Genomic DNA, 24,620 nt, shown 5'->3' on the forward strand with positions numbered 1-24,620 from the left:
AGCTAAATCTGTGTTATTCTTTGTTTATGCTGGAATTCCTTGCTCAAAACTTACTAAGCATAAATTGCTTACTCATTACACTGCTCCTCTGTTTTATAGATTTTTTGGTTCTCCAGCTATCGGACTCGGGATCTTGAAGTCGAAGTCGCCCACACTATCAAAGGCTCTTATGGGTACTATTTTGGTTGAATTTTGATATGGCATGTATAGGACTACCCATTGTTGTTTTTCGAGTACTTTATGAAATGTATAAGTGTACAGCCATGCGAAAATGGCTTGTAGAAGTGGAGTATGGCATTAGACCATTCGTGTTTATGAATGTATAGATGGTTTCATGACGTAACTATAGTTGGAATGGAAGTGTTGAGCAAATGATCAGCCATTGGAATGGCTAAGTATGATCATATGTGGGCATATGTATGACAAGGCCCTAGTTGGTCCATGAAACCCCGAAAATAGGTAAGGTTTACTTTGAAAACAGAGGCTGACAGCAGCAGTGGTGTGGATTGGAAAAATCACAAGAATTCGTAGGAGTGGAATTAAATAGTGAATAAATTATGTAATCGAACCTTGATGAATCTACTTTCATATGAAAGTAACGAAACAATCATATGAACAGGACAGTAAGAGATATCCGGGTTCTTGTGGAACAGGGCCAGAACAGTTTCTGGATTCCCTGTTCCGACTTTGGAAATTCACTATAAATTGACCAGAGATAATTAGGGGTCATACCATATATGTATGGATTCCTCTCTGAGTCTAGTTTCCAAAGAAACAAACGGCATCAGTATTGAAGCTCTGTGCAGAGAGATATCCAAGTCGTAATGGGAAAAGGTCAGTGTAGTCGACCCCTGTAACATGGGAGACTTTGACTAATAAACTGTACTAATTGGCCCGACCAAAAATTCTAGAAAAAAATACATAGGTGGGGACATGATCCTAGTTTCAGGGAAAAATCACAAAACTGATTTTCGAGTTGTGAAACTCAAGATATGATTTTTGATGCGACTAGTACTCAGACTGGGCAGTGTCTGGAAAAATTTTTCAAAGTTTGTTAACATCTCGTGTCCGACTCCGGTGTCGGTCTCGGGTTCGGGGTGTTACAAATTCAGAGCTAAAGTCTTCTTTGATATGATGGATGAATGGTTTAGGGATTACCTGAGAAATTGCCCTAATATACTAAGACCTCCCCCGCCCTCTAACCAACTTGATGAGGATATGCCACGAGGTATGGCATAGGTGAGAATTAGTAAAGCCCCTGTAGATAAGCTTAGAAAGAATGGGGTTGAGGAATTCATAGCTAAAGTTGATGATGATATTGAAAGAGCCGAGTTCTAGCTTGAAAAATACTACACGGGTGCTAGATAATTTGACATGCACACCCGAGGAATGTTTGAAGTGTGCTGTGTCCCTTTTGAAGAACATTGCATACAATTGGTGGAAGACCGTATCATTGGTAGTGCCGAAAGAAAATATTACTTTGGATTTCTTCCAAGCAGATTTTAGGAAGAAATATATTAGCCAACGGTTTTTGGACTCGAAGCGAAAGGAGTTCCTGGAACTCAAACAAGGGAACAAGACTGTAGCAGAATACGAGAGAGAGTTCGTACAACTAAGTCAGTACGCAGCTGAATGGGTCCAAATTGAATCAAAAATGTGTAAACACTTCGAGAAACGTCTGAATGAAGATATCAAGTTATTGATTGGGATCTTGGAAATACGGGAGTTTGCCGCATTGGCTGATCGAGCCAAGAAGGCTGAAGAACTTAATAATTAAATAAAACAAGTTAAGAGAGAGGCTCGAGTTGCAAGCAAGAGGTCTAGTGGTAAAACACTATCGTTCTCCATGAAGAAAGCTAGGAGCCTGCATGAACGCTCCACTTTGTCAGTGGAATATTTGGGTAGATCGAGAAGTTCTAAACGGCAAGGTCAAAAGTCTTCCTCCTCGATGGTGACTAGTGTAGGGAGTGTAGATGATCAAAAATTGAAGTGTAAGAGTTGTAACAAATTTCACTTCGGAGAGTGCCGAATGAAGAGCGGCGCATGTTTCAGATGTGGTTCTCTTGATCACTTTCTCAGAGACTGCCCGGAACGAGCTGAAAAAGAAGTGGAAAGAGATCCGAAGTCGAGTGCTCCCATTCTACGAGGCAGACCTCCGAGATACCCTGGGAGTGCTAGTGGCAGTTGAGTCGTGACTAAAGACACTGCAAAATCAGTGGTTCGAGCCCCGACAGGAACGTATGCGATACGTGCTCGAGAGGAAGCTGCCACTCCTGATGTTATTACGAGTACTTTCTCTCTTTTTAATATAAGTGTTGTTGCTTTAATTGACCCGGGGTCGACGCATTCATATATCTGCATGAGATTGGCGTCTAGTATGAACATACATATTGAACATACGGAAGATATTATTAGAGTGTCTTACCCACTAGGCAGATCAGTTCTAGTTGATCAAGTCTGTAAGAATTGTCCTTTGACGATTCAAGGTTGTTGTTTCCCAACTAACCTTATGTTGTTACCATTTGATGAATTTGATGTAATACTTGGTATGGATTGGTTAGCCCTTCATGATGTAATAGTGAATTGTGGTAGTAAGTATATTAAGTTAAAATGCTTGGATAGTAAGATTCTAAGGGTCAAATCAAGAGAATTGGGTTCATCGCTGGTTGTAATCACGACAATGGTTGCCCAGAGATATATGAGGAAAGGATATGAAGCCTACCTTGCATTTGTACTGAACACTAAGGAAACAGAGTTGAAAATCGAGTCCATGCCGATAGTATATGAGTACCCAGATGTGTTTCTGGAGGAATTACCCATATTACCTCCTGAAAGGGAGATAGAGTTTGGTATTGAATTGGTGCTAGGGACGACTCCCATTTCTATTGCCCCATACAGAATGGCACCTACCGAGCTGAAGGAGTTAAAAGCACAGTTGCAAGAGCTGACGGATAAAGGATTTGCTAGGCCAAGTTTTTCACCTTGGGGTGCCCCCGTGTTGTTCATAAAGAAGAAAGATGGTTCGATGAGGTTATGTATCGATTATCGGCAACTGAACAAGGTGACTATTAAGAATAAGTATCCTTTGCCAAGGATCGATGATTTGTTTGACCAGTTGAGAGGAGCCACCATATTCTTTAAGATAGACTTGAGGTCTGGCTATTATCAGCTACGAGTTAAAGACTCGGATGTACCCAAGACAGCTTTTAGATCAAGGTATGCCCATTATGAATTTCTTGTCATGCCGTTTGGGCTGACGAATACACCGACTGTTTTTATGGATCTAATGAATAGGATCTTTCGGCAATATTTGAATAAGTTTGTCGTTGTGTTTATTGACGACATTTTGATCTACTCTAAAGATTAGACAAAGCATGCGAAGCACCTGAGAATTGTGTTCCAAACCTTGCAGGAAAAGCAACTGTATGCTAATTTTAGCAAGAGTGAGTTTTGGCTCCAGGAAGTTGGATTTTTGGGTCTTATAGTTTTGGGTGAAGGCATCCAAGTTGATCCAAGTAAGATTTCTACATTTGTTGAATGGAAATCGTCTAACCGAGGTTAGAAGCTTTTTGGGCTTAGTCGGTTACTATCGAAGGTTTGTAAAAGGATTTTCCATGATAGAGACTCCAATGATGAAGTTGCTACAGAAAGACGTTAAGTTTGAATGGACAGAGAAGTGTCAGCAAAGTTTTGAGAAGTTAAAGATATTGCTGACCGAAGCTCCTATTTTAGTGCTACCTGAACCGGGAAAAGAGCTTGTGGTCTATAGTGATGCATCCTTAAATGGATTGGGTTGTGTACTTATGCAAGATGGCAAGGTGATAGCCTATGCTTCACGGCAGTTGAAGCTTCACGAGAAGAATTATCCAACCCATGACCTAGAGCTTGCCGCTATGGTTTTTACCTTGAAATTCGAAGGAATTATTTGTATGGCGAGACTTGTCATATATTCACGGACCACAAGAGTTTGAAATACTTGATGACTCAGAAAGAATTAAATTTGAGACAGTGAAAATGGTTAGAATTAATTAAGCATTATGATCTGATTATCGATTATCATCCGAGAAAGGTGAATGTGGCCGCCGATGCATTGAGTAGAAAATCCCTGTATGCTTTGAGAGCCATGGATACTCATTTGACATTGCTTGATGATGGTTCAGTTCTGGCCGACCTGGAGGCTAGGCCAACATTTCTACTGGAAATTCATGATGCTCAGCTTAATGATGATGACTTGCAAGCAAAAAGATCTCAATGTGAGTATGGTGTTGAGTTAGATTTCTGAATTAGTCCTGATGGATGTTTAATATTTAGACATAGGGATTGTGTACCCAAAGACAATGAACTTATTCGGAAGATTTTGCAAGAAGCACATAACAGTTGTTTGTCTGTTCACCCGGGAAGTACCAAGATGTACAACGATTTAAAGAAGATGTACTGGTGGAACGGCATGAAAAGAGATGTTTTTGAATTTATATCGAAATGCTTGGTATGTCAGCAAGTTAAAGCTGAACATTAAGTGCCTTCAGGTTTGTTACAGCCTGTAATGGTCCCCGAATGGAAGTGGGACAAAGTTACCATGGATTTCATGACGGGATTACCTTTAACTCTGAAAAAGAAAGATGCCATTTGAGTTATAGTGGACAAATTGACAAAGTCAGCTCATTTTATCCCGGTAAGGACAAATTATTCTCTTGATAGATTGGTCGATTTGTACATTTCTAAAATGGTAAGATTGCACGAAGTACTACTGTCGATTATTTTGGACAGAGACCTGAGGTTCACTTCGAGATTCTGGAAGAAGTTACAAGAAGCCTTGGGTACAAAGTTGAGCTTTAGCACAGCTTTTCACCTTCAGAATGATGGCCAGTCTGAGTGGATAATTCAGATTCTCGAGGACATGTTGCATTGTTGCATCCTCAAATTTCATGGTAGCTAGGAAAAATACCTGCCATTGGTAGAATTTGCCTACAACAATAGTTTCCAAACAAGTTTGAAGATGGTGTCTTATGAGGCCTTGGCAGGAAGTGCCGAACGCCATTGTACTAGACAAAACTCAAGAAAAATCGGATTCATGGAGTTGATCTGATTAAAGAAGAAAAAGTTAAAGTGATACGGGATTGTTTAAAAGTGGCACCAGATAGGAAAAACTCTTATGCTGATCTAAAAAGAAAGGAAATTGAGTTTCAAGTTGGAGATAGAGTATTCTTGAAAGTATCTCAATGGAAAAAGGTATTGAGATTTGGTCAGAAAGGTAAACTGAGTCCACGATTTATCAGACCGTACGAGATCACCAAAAGAGTTTGGCGTTGCCACCCGAACTGGAAAAGATTCATGGTGTGTTCCATGCATCCATGTTAAGGAGATATCGATCAGACCCTCTCATGTAATTTCACCGATTGAGATTGAAATCTGATCAGACATGACTTATGGCGAGAAACCGGTTAAGATATTGGCTCGTGAAGTTAAACAGTTGAGAAATAAAGATGTGGCTCTAGTAAAAGTTTTATGGCATCGACATGTTGTAGAAAAGGCTACATGAGAGCCAAAAGAAACCATGAGAAGTCAATATCCGCATCTAACATCCTGAAATAGGGCCTAGTCAGAATGGTGGTTTCAGGACCACAAATCTGACATCAAAATATTTACTTTATGATTATTATGAGGCCTAAAATATGATTATATGCATGTATTAAAGTTTCATGAAGAAATTCTTTGAGTAAGGTGTTCAATTGGAAATTAGGGACTAAATTGAATAAATTGCAAAACTTGAATTCTAGAAGCAATTTATATGAAATTGCTTTGGGTTATGAATTAGAAGGTCTTGGAGAGAAATTTTCCCAAATTCTAAGTTTTTGGACAAAAATGGGCTTGCATGGATGGAATTTTAAGGAAAAGGCTTAAGGGCATTTTGGTCATTCGGTATAAATGGAAAAAATGAAACAAAATCAGCCCATTCTCTTCCTTGTACAGCTGAAACTTCAAGGGTTTATAGCTAGGGTTTTCAAGCTTTCCAAGCTCAATAGTAAGTGCTCCCAAGCCCCGTTTTTCATGTTCTTTGTATTTTTGAAATCTCGGTAGCTTGCTCTCTCCATTTCGACCCATATTTCATGCTAGGGTTCATGTTTAAAAATTTACCCATGCATGATTTGCTTGTATTTTGATGGATTATTGAGGAAAATGAAAGATAAATGTGAATTAAACATCTTTTCCTAGTTGATTTTCATGAAAAACCCTTACAGGGACTATTTTGCAAAAGATGTAAATGTGTGGTAGAAATGAGAAAATAATGGAAACTGTGGGCTACCATAAGAAGGAATAGTGTTTGGCTAGGATTGGGTAAGATAGAAAGTGCATGTGTTTCATTATACGAGCCTAGGGACTAAATCGTAAAAATGTGAAAGGTTAGGGGCAAAATGGTCATTTGGACCGGCGGTAGGTATTAAGCTTGAAATGTATAATGTAGCTTATTAATGAGTTAATTTTGTTGTTATAGACCCCGTGGGATAAATTTTGGAGGTCGATCGAGGTAAACGCAAGGTTTCGGAATAACCGAAACACAACTCCGAAAAGAATACCAAGTAAGTTCGGATAACTTAAAGTAAACCCCTAATATGCATAATTGAACGATTTATGAATTCATGATGATTGCATTTATTATTAGCATGAAATATCATAGAAATGCATATTTTATTGTAACATGTGAAAAATGTCTCGGATGAGGTTGACAAAGGGAATTCGATGGATAAACCCTTATTGATACGTGTAAAGAGATCCTGCATGTGTTGTAGTAAGGATTTAGCTTGAACGGGTAATCCGTGATCTCAAGTATGAAAAGGATCTAGCCCAGACGGGTGTTCCTTGAATGATCAACCATCCCGAAGAATATGTGTGCTTTAGGGATTTAGCCTGGACGAGTAATCCGATTAGGGTCTGAATTTAGCCTGGACTGGTAACTCAGATCCAAGCTCATTAAGGGTTTTTGTCATTATAAGGCATTTAGCCTGGACTGGTAATCCCTAGATCACCTTATGAGTTCATGATATGAAGGATTTAGCTTGGATTGGTAATCCTGCCATGAGATGTCAGGTTCGCGAGAGTGCATATATGTGAAATGATCATTCGTAAGAATTGATGGATAATAGGTATTCCATCGAGATTTCCTAGAAACTCAACGGGACTAATATGATGTATGTCAATAAGATGATGAATGATGAACTCATCTAGATAAATTACATGATGCTTTGTTACGTAACTAACTTATTGATTGAGTGCATGTGATAGGGAATCGTTTCATAATTGATGATTTCATTATTTAAATATGGATGTATGCTAGTTACTCGATAAGTTTACTTTCCGGTTATTCGAGCTTACTAAGCATGTAAATGCTTACCCCTCTCTTTTTCCCTGTCTCATAGAGCTCGAGGACTCGAAAGGATTGGAAGACGATTGGAGAGTCAACACACTATCAACTAGACAAGCTTTGTTTGTTTTGTTCAATGGCATGTATAGTATTTTTGAGTACTTAGTTATATGTGTCATTTGATTTGCCAAATGAAGGCATGTAAAAATATGTTTATCTCTTTGTATATGGCCATGAAAATTGGCTTAATTGAAGTAAGCTATGACCTATGAATTTATGCATGGTTTTATTTATAAGTGATAGGTCATTACCAATTGGCAATGATTCACATGAACAAGCAAATTTTGGATGAATTAAAGTGACATGGGAACCCATAAACACTAAATGGGAAATAACCTATCATGTATGAAACCAATGATATGAGGTTTCCATACATCTAGTTTAATCAAGATTATTTACAAGTGTATAATTGTGTTTTACTTTGAATTTGGTAACCACTAAGCACAAGTAGTAGACAGGGGTGACTAAAGGCTTGGAAAATAGCCTATTAGAGTCCACATGGTTAGACACACGGGCGTGTATCTAGGCTGTGTGTGACACACAGTTCCCTCTCATGGGCGTGTGCTATGGCCGTGTGTCCCCTGCACTTAAAATTTTAGCTCAAAATTGTACAGGGGTAGGCCATAAGGGCGAGCACCATGGCCATGTTAAAAAGACAGTGTCGTCCACGGGCAGGCAACACAGGTGTGTGCCATGGCCATGTTGATATGTCATTGTTGGCCACGGCTGAACGGCATGGGCATACCCTAAGTCACACGGGCATGTGAGTCCAAACGGCCCACTTGCATGGGCGTATGACACTTTATGATAAGGAAAAATTTCCTAAGGAACCCAAGGTTTATCGAACGTACCCAAATTTGTCCCGCACTGCCTCTAGGTATGTTATAGGCCTCGAAGGCCTATATAAGGGACAAGTTGTTCATGGATGAAAAGCTTAAAATTTGAGTAAAACGTGGTGACCCAATTTGGTACGTTTCAAAATGTAAAGTGCTGGTAATGCCTCGAACCCTATCCCGGCGTCAGGTACGGGTGAGGGGTGTTATAGGAAAAATCCACCATGACTTCACTTGTTATTTGACTCTGAATTAGATGATTCATTCATTTGACTTGATCCGTAGAAATCCCTAAGTTATATTATTATCTCTCTCGAGACGAACAATGTCTAACCCTAGGTTGATTAATTGAAATATCTTTCTAATTAAAACCCCTAGTGTTGCATTAACTCGATCTATGGATTCCCTTATTAGGTTTCACCCTAATCCAGAAAAATTATGTCGCCCTATGTCTAGGGGTGCAATCAACTCCTCTTAATTATGCTAGATCTACTCTTAGACAGGGACTTTTGCTCATCTGAATAAGCACGTCAATACTTGAATCAATATCTTGGAATATTAAAGCAAGAATTAAGAAGTCATAATTAAGAACAAATCAAATGTTTATCATATAATTCAGAAAATAATAACAAGATCCGTCTTAGGTTTTATTCCCCTTAGGTATTTGGGGGATTTAGTTCATAAGTGTAAAAAAAAACATCTCAGAAGAGTAATAATAACAAAACATAAAGAAACCAAATAATAATAACAAAACATAAAGAAACCAAAAAATCCCAGAGGAAATTGAAGGGAAATCTTCAGTCTTGAAGGAGAATATGGCTTCTGAGATGGATCAATCGGCTTTCTTTGAGTAATTTCTTGCCTCCCACTTCGTGTGTCCCTTCAATGCCTCCTCTGGGGTGTTAATAAAGGCTTTAGAATGCCTAAGAATACTCCAAAGTGCCCTTTTCCGATAAGAACTAGACTTGGGCCCAATAGAGACACGCCCATGTGCTAGTGCTTCAAATCGTGTTAGAGTCTGTTGGATAGCCACGGGCGTGTGGTCTACCCATGTAAGAAGGTCTAGGCCGTGTTAGAGTCTGCCGAAACTACATGGGCATGTGGTGTACCCCTGTACTGAAGTCCAGGCAGTGTCGATTTCTCATGTTGGCCCATTTTCTCCATTTTTTGCACAATTCTCGCTCATTTTACTCTCCTATGCTCACCTAAGTATAAAACATGAAATTAAAGAATTAGGAGCATCAAATTCCACAAATCCAATGATAATTCATCCAAAAATATGCTAAGCATGGGATAAAAATATGTATAAATTACGGTTTATTAAACACCCGCACACTTAAGCGTTTGCTTATCCTCAAGCAAAATCTTCAATTCACAATTAAGAATTCATTTTTCTCAACTTATAATTCCTATCAATAATATCTAAAAATAAACCATAGGTAAATCACACATTGAGAATTCAACTAGAAGAACATCAAAGTTTCAAACATTCCAAGTTGAGCATTTTACTACGAAAACATAGGTGTCTTCCCTCATCTAGGTAATCACCTTTGATTCAAAATATCATAGAATTCAACATCCTCACTAAAATGTAACACCCCATCCCGTAACCGTCGCCAGAATAGGTAAGGGGCATTACCGGACTTGTAACTCATGTCAGAACAATAAATTTTTTTTTTGTTTTTTTTGAACATTCCTTTAGATAAGTACTAAAGACAATCAGGGATACAATTTAAAGCTCCATAAGTACACATTCAAAAGATGCCATTTTCGCATGGCTTATATACATTAACCAAAAATATTCTTCCGCCACTAGTCTATTCTATACATGCCATAAGATAATCCAAAACGTAGCAGTACCAAACAATGGATAGTGATAGTGTGACTAGTTGCTGATGATCCCCGAGCCTGTAGCTTCCAAATGAGATCTATAAAATAGAGGAAACAGAGTAAACGGAGTAAGCATTACAATGCTTAGTAAGTTTTAAGCAGCGTCAACAGATAACAATCAAATTATAACATAGTTGTTCGTATTTCTATTTCACTCTTCCTTCGGGCATACCATCCCTTTACCGAATATGCACATCTCATCAAATACAATAGGCAGATGAACTTTCACATAAAAGTGAGCTCATGTGACATAGATATATCGTATGATTTCACATAACCTCTCACACTGATTCGATGTTACATAATCATAGGAATTGTCTCATAGATTGCTCTCGTATGCATCACATAACTACCTTATGATTTAGTGCAAATCAAGCTCACATATAAACTTGGAGTACATACCTGTTTAACCTTTCGCATTGAATATATTTATAAGCAATTCTTATTACGAAGTCTTACCCGGACATAATCTCCACACGAAGTTATCAGGTCTTACCCGGACAAAATCCCCACACGTAGTCATCGGGTCTTTAGAGCTCAGATATAGTACGAGCACGAAGCTTACGGACATTAATCAGTGATGATATTCTCGCATAAAGCCTGCGGGGTTTTAACCCGGATATAGTACTGACACAAATGCCCTTCGGGACTTATCACATTTATACACTTTCACATCCATCACGTTGGCCACTCGGCCCTGTCACATATATACACTTTCACATTCATCACATCGGCCATTAGGCCTTATCACATATATACACTTTCACATTCATCACATCGGCTATTAGGCCTTATCACATATGTATATAGTTTCACATTCCTCACATCGGCCATTAGGCCTTATCACATATATACACTTTCACATTCATCACATCGGCCATTAGGCCTTATCACGTATATATACACTTTCACATTCATCACATCGGTTATTAGGCCTTATCACATGTATATACATTTTCACATTCATCACATCGGCTATTAGGCCTTATCACATATATATACACTTTCACATTCATCACATCGGCCATTAGGCCTTATCACATGTATATACACTTTCACATTCATCACATCGGCCATTAGGCCTTATCACATGTATATACACTTTCACATATGGGTTTAATCAATAGCTTATGAGCAACTAAAACAAGTTTATCAAGGTTTGCAACACAATCTCAAATTCAGCACAAGCTGTTTTTCCTGAGCAATAGTCACTAAATTATTTATAACTAGAGCTACAAAACTCCAAATCACTTTCCGTTAATTTTTCCTGAATATAGACTCGTATATCTTCCATCCATAAAATTTCCAGAATTTTAGGTTTGGCCAATCAATACCAGATTTTTCTTGAAGTTTCCCCTGTTTCACTGTTTGACTAATCTGACCACTCTTCACTACGAATCAAATTTCTCATTTTACAGAATTCAAAATGTGTTTTATTTGATTTCATTTTAAACTAGACTCATTAAGTAGTCTAAGCATATAAATTTTATCTTATAACCATTTTTGTACAATTTATAATGATTTTCTAAAAACAGAACAGAGGATTACAGTGTCATTCTGCGCTGTCTCACACAACTTTAAGTATTTCATTATCAGAAATTCCTTTGCTTACACGGTTTCTTTTATAAGAAACTAGACTCATTAAGCTTTAATTTCATGTCTCATTCAGCCTCTAAATCAAATCCATAACTTTATGGTGATTTTTCTAAATTCATGTTACTGCTGCTGTCCTAAGCAGGTTTATCACAAATTCACTCTTCTGACATATCCTTTTAGCACTTCATAATATCATATTCATTTGGCAACATATCATATCAATAACTTACCTATACTTCATAATAGCCATTAGGCTATATGCATAAAAATTTACAATAGAGTTATGATTCTTTTAATATGTGCTTAACATATCATACTCAATCACATTATAGGCTTTAATACTTAAAACTTACCTCGATCGCTAATGTACGTCAATTCCGACTATTCGACCAATTTCCTTTTTCCACGATCCGACTTTGTTTCCATAAGCTCTTGATGCTCAATCAACAATTTTTAACTTCAAATTTGCAAACAGCAATGTCATCACTTTACATAACAGAAATTAAATTTCATTACTTAAACTATCCACGACAATCACCTTCCGAGCACCCTAAATTTTCTTTAAGCTAAACCACCTCATAGTATACATATACACATTCGGCTAATTATAAAACAAATCAGCACTCATAACCGAATCATTAACTAAAATCACATTCGGTAATATGCTTTTAAATAATTTCAATATTTATTAACATCTAAAACTAATTTGCTTGGGGTGCCATGAATTATTCAAATCGGCCGAATATCATTGAATTTCTAAAATCATGCTTATAACCACTTGGCCGAGTTTCACATATCAAAGCCACTTATATATATTATTCAAAGTATTTAACAACACTTAAAAATCCAAAACCATAAAACTCAATTCATATAACACCAAACTCAATGCTAAATCACCTTAGGCACATTCGGCACTAGCACAAGCACACACACATTTAACTTTTCTAAAATTCAACTTTAACAAGCTTCCTATGCTTCCATGATAAAACCGAATGCTCATCTTACCACCAACATGCATATTTAATTATCTCAAGCCTCTCTTAATCAATTTTATTCATAATAGCATGAACTCAACAATCCATTACTCATACAAAACAACATAACCGAAAATCCCTTCATGTAACATATTTTTTAAAAACAAGCTCATAAACATATGAATTTTGGTATCAAATTATCCATTGAACATTCGTTTACTATCTTCTATCCTCAACTCAAATTTCCTCACATAGCAAGTACAACTAAATTCATTATTAATATATATATCTAAACACTTAACTATAAGATTTAATCACCATTATCAAATCATAAAACAACTTATAATCATCATTTATATTTACTTCACATAAACCGAAACATCCATTACATCATCTTTAATACACTTAGCATTTTACCCATTTAATCAAGCCAAATCTCAAGGTCATTCCATCACACAAATTATACCATAAATCATACTTACAATTTAAGTTAATACATGACCGAAAATCACCATCTTTAACACCTTTATCAAACCAAAACCAAAACACATCTATCATCCGTATACCAAGCTTACCAAAACAAACTACTATGAGTTTCAAGATTATTGACCGAATCTCAAACCTCAAAATTCTAAGTTTAATCTATGGGATAAGTAGAGTTTGAACTAATCATCTCAAACATGCATAGATTTTCAAGAATCATTCAATACATACCTCATTCTAGCCATCTTCTAAGCCAAAAATCAAGGCAACCAAACTTTCTTCCCCCTCCCTTTAGGCTACGGCAATGTAGGACAAGGATCAACCAACTTTTGATTCAATTTTCTCTATGACCGAATGCACATACCTTAAATTTTTAGCTTGCTATCTTGCCGAAATCCTCAAAACATATTTCTTCCTTCTTTCATTTTTCGGTCAAGAAGAACAAAGAGGATGAGGCCTTTTTTTGTTTTCTTTCTTACATTCACGGCAATGGGGAGGGGGGAAGAAACAATCACACACATTCTTTCTTTTTTTTTTCCATTTCTTTATTACCCATACTCCTTATTTTATTGTTCCTAACATACATCACTAACAAAACATGTTTGTGACATGTTTCCACTCATAGCATGGCCGGCCACTATGCCTTAATTTGGGTAAATTGACATGCAAACCCATCATTTTCACAATATGCATTAATAGGCCACTTTGCATTTGCCTAGCACATTTCTAAATTTTCTCACATAAGTCCTATTTGATAAAATTCACTTACAATTAACAAAATTCAAACATGAAATTTTCACACATGCACATGTACATATAATGAGCATCAATTATGACGATTAATTATTTTTATGACTCAGTTTAGTGGTCCCAAAACCACTTCCCGACTAGGGTCAAATTAAGGGTGTCACATAAAGATTCACTCAAATCACTCGAGGTGTTCAAGGACAACAAATTAAGCACTCATCAGTCAATATGAAAAGTTATTACCATAGGCTTGCATGAAAATCAAATCTCTACCATTATATTTTGAGATGATACATCAGTCAAAAGGTCTTTAGAGGGTTGTAACGTGGCTTTGGTTAAGGGGCGTGGTCACAAGCTAAAAGAGAAGGTTAGAATCGATATTGAATTAAAAAACTACCTAACTAGAAAAATACTAAACTGACAAATTACATTCCTAATTAGATGATCCTAGAGCTGAGTTTTCTTTTCAGAATATGGAATTAAATACTTAAGCTCTAAATAATGAATTACTACTAATATGTAAGTATGTTTTTTATTTTAAGAACAAATCAAGTAATAAAGAACTTTGCTAATTATAAAAAAAAACATAGCTAATCAGTTTATTCAATTCAAATCTCGACAAAAATAGGGATCAAATTAATTAAGGGGATTTCAACAATAAGGGGTCATGGGTTAATATTGAATGTAAATCACTGAACAATTTGTTAGGCTTAAGGGGGTTCACTAGGGGTTAATTATGAAGATAGGCTTTTATGGAGTAAGTGGGTTAAACCTAAGTGCCTTTATCATTTCGACATATCAAATCAATGGTGTGGTCATTACATGCATAATCTAAGTTCTAGAATAACAAATCAATATTGATGCACTCATAGCAATAATATCTCAATATCTCATAAAAATTTTGGCTTTTTGATGTTAAAATTGTGAATTTCAGCTCAAGTTAATAACTAAACTTGGGGAAACAACCTAAAATTTTTAATTCTCAAAAATCAACTTATCATGCTTGATTCTCTAATTCCTTAAAATTTAAACAAGCAGTGCATAAATGCCTATGTTTTAATTCAAGACATATCAATAAAAATCATAAATTGATCAAAATTTATTCTAATAGTGATATGAGTGAGTTATGTGGGAATAAGACAGAATTCAGGGATTTTTCTGATAATGGCATAAATAACCACCTCCCCACACTTAAGATGTACATTATCCTTAATGTACAAAGATAGATAGATATAAGATCATAAGATAGGGCAAGAGGTGAAACTTCCTGAAATAGTTGATGAAATCCTTGGATTAGCAAGAGCGAGAATCGTAGGTAAGGCTTATAGATTGAAGAATTTCGAGGAAGTAAATACCACTGTGAAAGAGAATTAATGGGTAATTCGATAACAACCATAAGGATGAGCATAATATAAAATGGAAGTCTTCAAAAATAAATAAGAGACAATGGAATTTGAAATAAAATAGAAACAAAAATAAAAATAGAAATAAAAAAAAGTAAAATAGGCATGCCCGTGTTTTTCGGGGCGTGTTGGTGTACACGGTCGAGTCATTATGACAGTTTCAATCACGGGTGGTGGGCACGGGCATGTCGTATGCCAGTTTTAATTTGTTCACTTCTCCCACGCTCGTGTATACGAGCCCGTGTTATTTTGGCAGTTTCGACCATTGCTTATAGACATGGGCGTGTCACGCGCCCGTGTGGATTTGGCAGGATTGCCCACGGCTATGTTGCATGGCCATTGTAATGTATCGAATCCCGTGTTGGGGAAAAATTTTACTCTATTTTTACACGGCTGTATCGCACGGCCGTGTCACCTCCTATGGTATGAGCACGGCCTAAGGCACATTCGTGGGTTAGGTCGTGTTTGCCCCTATTAAATGTCGAAATTTCCTTCAGTTAAACTATGAATAGTCAAAGAAAAATTGAACCCTATTTAGTGAGGTTAGTGCTTGGGTTGCCTTCCAAGAAGCGCTTATTTAGAGTCTAAGCTCGACTCTACTGTGTGGGTATATTTAGGGGAGTTCATGGAGCCGTAGTTCCTCTCTATCGTTTTTAAAATTCTCACCGTTGTAAAGTTTGAGGCGATGTCCATTTACCTTGAAAGTGCCTGTAATGGGTGACTTACCTCTACTGTGCCATATGGAAAGACATTTTGGACTACGAAAGGACCTGACCATCGTGATTTAAGCTTTTCAGGGAACAATTTGAGCCACGAGTTATACAACAGGACAAGATCTCCAATTTTAAATTGCTTGCATTGTGGCAGCGCTTCGTTGCTTCCTTGTATAGGCGTGGATTTTCACATGCATTGGTTTTCCACGCATCTAACTCGTTCAACTGCATCAACTTGTTTTCACCTGCAAGTTTGGGATCAAAGTTTAGAAATTTTATAGCTCAGATTGCCTTGTGTTCTAACTCAAATGGTAGATGACAACTTTTTCCATAAACAAGTCTATAAGGTGATGTTCTTATGGGGGTCTTAAAAGCAGTTCTATAAGCCCATAAAGCATCATCTACTTTCATCGCCAATCCTTCCTATTTAATTCTACTGTCTTTTCTAGGATGCGTTTAAGCTCTCGGTTTGCTAATTCGACTTGGCCACTAGTTTGAGGGTGGCAAGGGGTAGTTGTTTTGTGGTGAACTCCGTATTTCTTAAGGGTCTTGTCAAATTGGGCATTACAAAAATGAGTACCCCTATCACTGATAATTGCTCTAGGTGTTCCAAATCGAGAGAAGAGTTTCTTAAGGAATTGTACTACTACTCTAGCATCATTGTAGGTAAAGCTTTGGCTTTAACCCATTTGGACATATAATCAACAGCTACTAAGATGTATTTATTCCCAAATGAACTAGGGAATGGACCCATGAAGTCGATACCCCAAACGTCAAATATTTCACATGAAAGCATATATGTCTAAGGCATTTCATAACATTTGGAGATATTACCTGTCTGTTGGCATTTGTCACAAGAGGTAACATACCTGTTGGCATCTTCGAATAGAGTGCGCCAATAAAAACTTGATTTGAGTATTTTATGTGTGGTCTTATTTCCACTGTAATATCCTCCAGTCGGTCCTAAGTGGCAATGTTCCAAGATCTTCAACGCTTCTGTCCTTGTAACGCATCTCCTAATGACTTGATCTGCACATATACAGAAAAGGAAAGGGTCATCCCAAAAGTAGTTTTTTAGATCAGTAAAGAATCGCTTTTTTTGTTGATGTGTCAATGTTTTCGGGATAATGTTAGCGGTTAAAAAAATTGTAATGTCTATAAACCATGGTTCCTCAGAATCGGATATAGCAAAAAATTGTTCTTCAATGAATGAATCATTTATTTCAACATCATCTAGCTCTTTGGTACTTGGATTTTCAAGCCTGGAAAGATGACCAGCCACGAGATTTTCAACTCCTTTCTTATCCTTAATCTCCAAGTCAAATTCCTGTAGTAAAAAATCCATCGAATGAGGTTTTGCATCAGTCTTAGCTAAAAGGTAGCGAAGAGCAGAATGGTCAGTATAAACGACAACTCTAGACAATATTAGATATGGCCTAAATTTATTGAATGCAAAAACCACAGCTAGCAGTTCTTTCTCCGTGATTGTGTAGTTTTCTTATGCAGTTGTCAAAGTTTTGCTAGCAAAATAGATAGGTTGAAAATGTTTATCTCTTCGCTGTCCCAAAATTGCACCTACTGCAAAATCACTTGTATCGCACATTAGTTTGAAAGGTGAATTCCAATCAGGTGCAGTTATAATTGGAGCTTTAATCAATTTATCCTTTAAAGTATTAAATGCTTCTAAACATTCCTGATCGAAATTAAAAGGTACATATTTTTTTAGTAATTTAGTCAAAGGCTTAGCTATTTTAGAAAAGTCTTTAATAAATCTTCTATAAAACCCAGCATGTCCTAAAAAGCTTTTAATAGCCTTAACCGAATTAGGGGGAGGTATCTTTTCAATGGTTTCAATTTTAAATTTATCAACCTCAATCCATTTACTAGAAATTTTATGTCCTAACACAATACCTTCTTGAACCATAAAGTGGCACTTTTCTCAGTTAAGCACAAGGTTTGTTTCCTCACATCTTATTAGGACTTGATTTAAAATTTTAAGACAAAGATGAAAAGAGTTACCAAAAAATGAGAAATCATCCATAAATACCTCCATGATGTCTTCTATGAGTTCGTAAAAAATGGCCATCATGCAGCGCTGAAAAGTAGCACGAGCATTACATAATCCAAAAGGCATTCTACGATAAGCAAATGTACTGTATGGACATGTAAATGTCATCTTTTCTTGATCTCCAGGTGCAATTGGGATTTGAAAACAGTAGTACATGTGCCCTGATAATCTTTCCAACATTTGGTCAATGAATGGAATGGGGAAGTGATCTTTTCTCGTGGCATCATTCAGCTTCCTATAGTCAATGCAAACTCTCCAACCTGTGACTATCCTTGTTAGGATTAATTCAATCTTCTCATTGGCTACAACAGTTATGCCTCCTTTCTTAGGAACAACCTACACTGGACTTACCTAAGAACTATCAGAAATAGGATAAATAATTCCAGTATCTAGGAGTTTAATTACCTCAGCTTTAACAACTTCCTTCATGTTGGGGTTCAGCTATCTTTAGGCTTGCACACATGGCTTATATTCATCTTCCATTAAAAATTTGTGGGTGCAAAAAGAAGGGCTGATCCCTTTTATGTCAGAAATTTTCCAAGCTATGGCCCTTTTATGCTCTCTTAATACTTGGAGTAATTCCTCTTTCTCCTTGGGTTGCAAGTTCAACGCAATAATTACCGGTAATATAGAATTACATCTAAAAAATGCAAATTACATCTAAAGAATGCATATTTCATGTGATTTGGCAATTGTTTAAGTTCCAGTTTGGGAGGTTCTTCAATAGAGGGTTTTTGCTTAAGTTCATTGTTTACCTTAATAGCCTCATATTCAGCTGGTCTTGGAGAGGTTTCATTGGATTTTAGTTCAGTTCCTATCTCAGAATCATCATCCACCCCTTCTCTTTGGGCAAGACACAGTTCCAACGAGTCCTTATGTACGATTTCCAAAAAAGAATCTTGAGTAGCATGATCAATGGAGTCAATAAAATAGCACGAGTCAACCTGTTCCCTAGGAAATCTCATGGCATCATAAATTTTAAAAATAATCTCTTCGTCACCTGCTCTAAGTACCAATTTACCATCACCCACATCAATAATAGCCCTAGCAGTGGCTAAAAATGGACAACCTAATATTAAAGGCACTTCAACATCCTCATCCATGTCCAGCACAATGGAATCAACAGGAAATATAAATTTATCTACTTTTACAAGTACATCCTCTATAATTCCCCTAGAATATTTAACAGATTTATCAGCTAATTGAATACTCATCTAGTGGGTTTAGGTTCCCCAAGACCAAGTTGTTTAAACATTTTATATGGCATCAAATTAATGCTAGCACCTAAATCAGCTAGTGCCTTATCAACATTCAAACTACCAATTAAGCAGGGAATAGTAAAACTTCCTGGATCTTTCAGTTTGCTTGGCAGTTTGTTTTGGAGTATGGCCGAGCACTCCTCATTAAGTTCCACTGTGGATAAGTCTTCAAACTTCCTTTTGTTTGTTAGAAGCTCCTTTAAAATATTTGCATCTGTAGGCATCTGTGATATAGCTTCAACAAAAGGTAAGTTAATATGCAGTTGTTTAAAAAGTTCAAGAAATTTACTGAATTGTGCATCCATACGGTCTTTCTTCAACTTTCTGGATATGGGATTGGTGGGTTATATTCCTTTGGCATTGGATTGTCATTGTTTTCGGTTTTTACCTCATCTCCTTTGTTTTTTTCAGCTTCTTGTAATGGCTTCTTTTCAGATTCTACTAACACTTTCCCACTCCTTCGTGTAACTGCTTTGACATGTTATTTTAGGTTGGGTTCGGTGTTACTAGGTAGACTTCCTTGTGGTCTCTCTGAAATCATCTTAGCCAACTATCCAATTTGATTCTCAAACCCTTTGATCGATGCTTGCTGATTTTTAAGTGCAAGTTCAGTGTTCTAAAAATGGGTTTCCACTACTGAAATAAATTTTGCAATCATCTCTTTAAGGTTCAGCTTTTTCTTTAGCTGGTAAGGTTGTTGTTGGAAGCCTGAAAGGGGTGGTGGTCTTTGATTCCCTTGGCCACCCCATGAGAAATTTGGGTGGTTCCTCCAACCTGTATTGTAAGAGTTACTATAAGGATTATTTTGAGGTCGAGGATTATTACCCATATAATTTAGTTGCTCGCTTTCCATGTTTTAGCCAATAGGTGGGTATTTTGAATTATTCGTTCCACCTCTACTTGTATTGCATTGCATTACTGGGTGAACCTGTAACGAACCAAGTAAACCATCAAATTTTCTATTTAAAAGTTCTACCTGATTAGAGAGCATCATGACCGAATCGACATTAAAAATGACAGCTACTTTCGTCAGCTTTGTCCTCATGACTTGCCACTGATAATTATTTAGTGACATCTCTTCTATAAATTCATAAGCCTCTTCATGTGTCTTATTATTGATAGTCCCCCCAGCAGCTGGGTCGATTATTTGTCTGGTTGAAGGATTCAGGCCGTTGTGAAACGTCTGAACCTGTAACCATAGAGGTAACCCATGGTGAGGGCACCTTCTCAATAGATCCTTGTATCTCTCCCATGCATTATAGAGTGTTTCTAGATCCATCTGTACAAAAAAAGAAATATCATTCCTCAACTTAGCCATTTTAGCCGACGAAAAATATTTAAGTAAAAACTTTTTGGCCATTTGTTCCTAAGTAGTGATTGGCCCTCGTGGTAACGAGTTCAACCATTATTTGGCCTTATTCCTTAATGAAAAGTGAAATAACTAAAGGCAAATGGCATCATCAGAAATACCATTGATTTTAAATATGTCGTAGAGTTCCAGAAAATTCGCCAAATGAGTGTTTGGATCCTCATCCTGTAAACCATCAAACTGAACAAACTATTGTATCAATTGAATTGTGTTAGGCTTCAGTTCAAAATTATTTGCAGCAACAATAGGCCTTACTATACTCGACTCAGTTCATGTTAAATTAGGTTTAGTATAATTATACATAGTACGTGGTGCAGGATTCTGCTTTATTGGATCAGCAGCAATCACAGGAGGTAGCGGATTTTCCTGATTTTCAGCCATCTCCTCGGTTGTGTTATGAATATCTTCCTCTTGTCCTTCCTCTATGTTTCTTAGGTTTCACCTTATTTCTCTTTAGTTTCTATGAGTTGTGCTGTGACAGTCCTAATTAGACCCTAGTCGGAAAGTGGTTTCAGGACCACAAAAATCGAGTTTTATAAATAATTAAAAGTTATATTCTATGTTCATGATGTGAGTAAATGCATGTGTGAAAGTTTCAAGCATTAATTTGGTCATTTTTAAGTGAATTTATTAAAATGGACTTATATGAAACACTTTAGAAATGTGATAGGTTAATTTTTATAATGGTCTATTAGTGCATGTATTAAAAAGAGTGGTTTTGCATGTCAATTTACCCATAATATATATAGTGGCCGGCCAAGAAATGATGATGCTCCACTAATTCTAATTTAATATAATTTTTAAGTTAACAAATGATTTAAATAATTCTAATAAAATGAATTAAAAAAAATGATAGGGATGAATAATAGAAGAAAGAGAAGAGAGAGAGGGTGTTCATCTTCTTCTTCTTCTCTCAAAGCCGAAACAAAGATGAAGGAATAAGGGAAAATTTACCCCAAAGCAATTCGACATTTTTCTTTAGCTAGTAAGAGGTAAGTTTTGAATTGTTGATTTGGTTTTATGATATGTTAAGTTAATAATTGGATGCACTCTTGGTAATGTCAAGAAAGTTGAAACTTTTATGGTGGTTTAGGCATCATGCCGTGAATCTAAGTGTTAGAATTAGAGGTTATTTTCATGTTGTATGGAATAAAAGGGGGATGATAGTATGGAATGAAGATTTTTGAATAAGTAGTTTAGTAGCACCTTGTACATTCGATTATATTGAGTCTAATTGGAATGTTAATTTCTTTCTCTATGATTATTTTCCTTGTATGTTAAATGGTTCTTTGATAGGGCCGAATGAATTATGAAGGTCATAATAAGAATGTATGAAGTTTAAGGTGCGAATTTTAGTCTTGGTGATATGGATAATTCGGTTGAAATATCGAGTATGGGAGTTGCCATTTTAGGTTAAGATCAAAAAAATGATTAATAGGCATTAAAAGGTTAAATGTATGAAATTTGAAGTATAAGAACTTATAGGTAATTACATAGGTAATGTTAAATTAAATTTGGTATATTCGGCCATATAGGTGTATATGTTTGTGATATTATTTTTAACTCTCTATAATCAATTAAAGGAGTAATATTGGCTGATAAGGTTGAGTTGATTCATGATTTTGTATATTAGAATTAAATTACCTGAGATTAAGTTATCTTAGTAGTGGTAGTACATTCGGCCTTGAAGCATTAATCGAACATTAGTTAAGGTTTTAATGTTTTGAACAAGGATAGTTGTGAAATGAAGTGAAAATCATTAAATTATACATATAAGTATCCAGCAAGGTAATTAAACTACTAAATGTATTTATTCTAGATCAAGAAATCAAAGGGGGAGAATCAAACAAGCACAAAGCAAAGACAATTGAGTAGTCGATTGGGAATCATTTTCATCCAATATAAGGTAAGTCCTCAAGCATTTTTGTAAGGTTGATTAGTTTGTATATAAATAATACTAGTGAATCATAAAAGAATTCCTTTTGATAGGTATTCTTTTGGAATGATTTTCCTATTTATTAATGTGACCATATGTGCTATTTGAATTAAGTAAATTGCCTTAGCATAATGAGTTAACATATGGCACTATGTGTGCGGAATTAAGTGGCACTATGTGTGCCGATTTGGATGTTGAAGCATGAGAAAAATAAAATCCAATGACTATGTGTGCGGTTTACTATGGCACTATGTGTGCGAGTGTAATAAGCACTATGTGTGCAAATTCGGTTGATAATATAAAATGTGCATGAAGGAACGAAGTAATAGAACTATTAACTAAAATATCAAATTTGAGACATGTGCTGTGTATTTATAAATTTATCTAGTGCATCATTGTTCCATGCTTTGAGGAAATGGATCTAAATCAATTGGGTTGTTTTGGTATTTGATTCGATTGTAGGACTTGGCATGAGATTGAACCGAAAATCTAAGAAATTATAGCATAGCTCGATATGGTTGGAGTAATTGATTTTGCATTATTTGTTTTCTCTTATGATCTTTTATTAATGGACGGTAGTGTAATGCTTATGACTTACTGAGTTATATACTCATTTGGTGTGTTTACTTGTTACTTATTTAGGTTTCTTTGATCCATTTTGTGTACTCGGGACCATCGTTGAAGTCATCACACCAGCTTGCAACTTTTTGGTATCCTCTTCTTAGTTGGTCTAAGAGAACATTTCGGCATGTATAGGCTATTATGTTTTTGTTTGAACTTTGTTATGTATACTTTTAGCCATGTGAATATGGCTTAAATGTTAAGTTTGGATTTGGTTATATTTAATCATACTATAACTTGTCTTGGTTTTAATTTTTAATGCTTTTAATGAATTATATATATATTATACATATGTTTGAGGGATTGAAAATGCTATTAAAATCTTGACTATGTATTTTTGAGTGAGTCGATTAGGACATGTTTATATAAGTGATTAACTGCGATATGGCTATTGAATATGATCTTAATTTTTAAATTGAATTAGCATAATGGATCGTTCGGTTATGTCTGAATATAACATGCTATCGTATGATATGGTTGTTATATGATATAAACTCATGTAATGATTTTGATTGAACTTGATAATGAGTAATTATGTGTGCTAGCCATATATGAATAAGAATCGTATAGAGTGGTAAAAATGGATTATGCGATATTAAAGATGAATTTAACGAAATGAAGATGATGGAAGTAATCTCATAGAAACTTTACGATTAAGTATTTGATTCGGTAATATCTCGTAACTCGTTCCAGCGATGGAAACGGGTTAGGGGTGTTACATGTGCTTTCAATCTCACTATCAAAAAGCAATGGTCCTGACGGATTTCTTCTAGTCATAAACTATAAAAACCTGTAAGAAGAAAACAAAAGAAAATTTTGTAAAATTAACAAATCTAAAATAAAATTTAAATTGCAATAAAATAAATGGCTAATGTAATAAAAATTAAGCGTTCCTAAATTTTATTTCCCTGAAAACAGTGCCAAAAACTTGATATACGTGATAAGTTTTATATTTATGATTGATTGTACTTGAAAACTAACTATTATCACAATTAAGGCAAGTGCACCTATCGAAAAGTAGTATAGTTTATAGCAAGACCGAAATGTCGAACCCACAGGAACTAAAAGTACTAGTATTAACCCTCTTTTTATTATCTTGCCTAAAAATTAAGGGGTTTGTTTTATCTAAATTAATTAACTAAACTAAGAATGCACAGGAAGAAAATTGGGGAAATACTTTTGGGAAAAACTAATTGATTTAGACAGTACCCAAGGGAAAAATCCACCTAGACTTCACTTGTTATTTGACTTTGAATTAGACGATTCATTCATTTGACTTGATCGGTAGAAATCCCTAAGTAATATTAT

The 24,620-nt window shown here is 35.9% G+C and overlaps 1 non-coding gene across 1 annotated transcript; it reads left to right on the forward strand.

The window, feature by feature from the left end:
* The first annotated feature begins 20,591 nt into the window (after window positions 1-20,591).
* LOC121207277 (small nucleolar RNA R71) lies at window positions 20,592-20,698 on the forward strand. Its single transcript, XR_005902368.1, has one exon. It is a non-coding gene; the product is annotated as a small nucleolar RNA R71 (small nucleolar RNA).
* Window positions 20,699-24,620: the final 3,922 nt, after the last annotated feature.

Source organism: Gossypium hirsutum, chromosome A09 (assembly GCF_007990345.1).
Source record: "Gossypium hirsutum isolate 1008001.06 chromosome A09, Gossypium_hirsutum_v2.1, whole genome shotgun sequence".
Taxonomy (NCBI): Eukaryota; Viridiplantae; Streptophyta; class Magnoliopsida; order Malvales; family Malvaceae; genus Gossypium; species Gossypium hirsutum.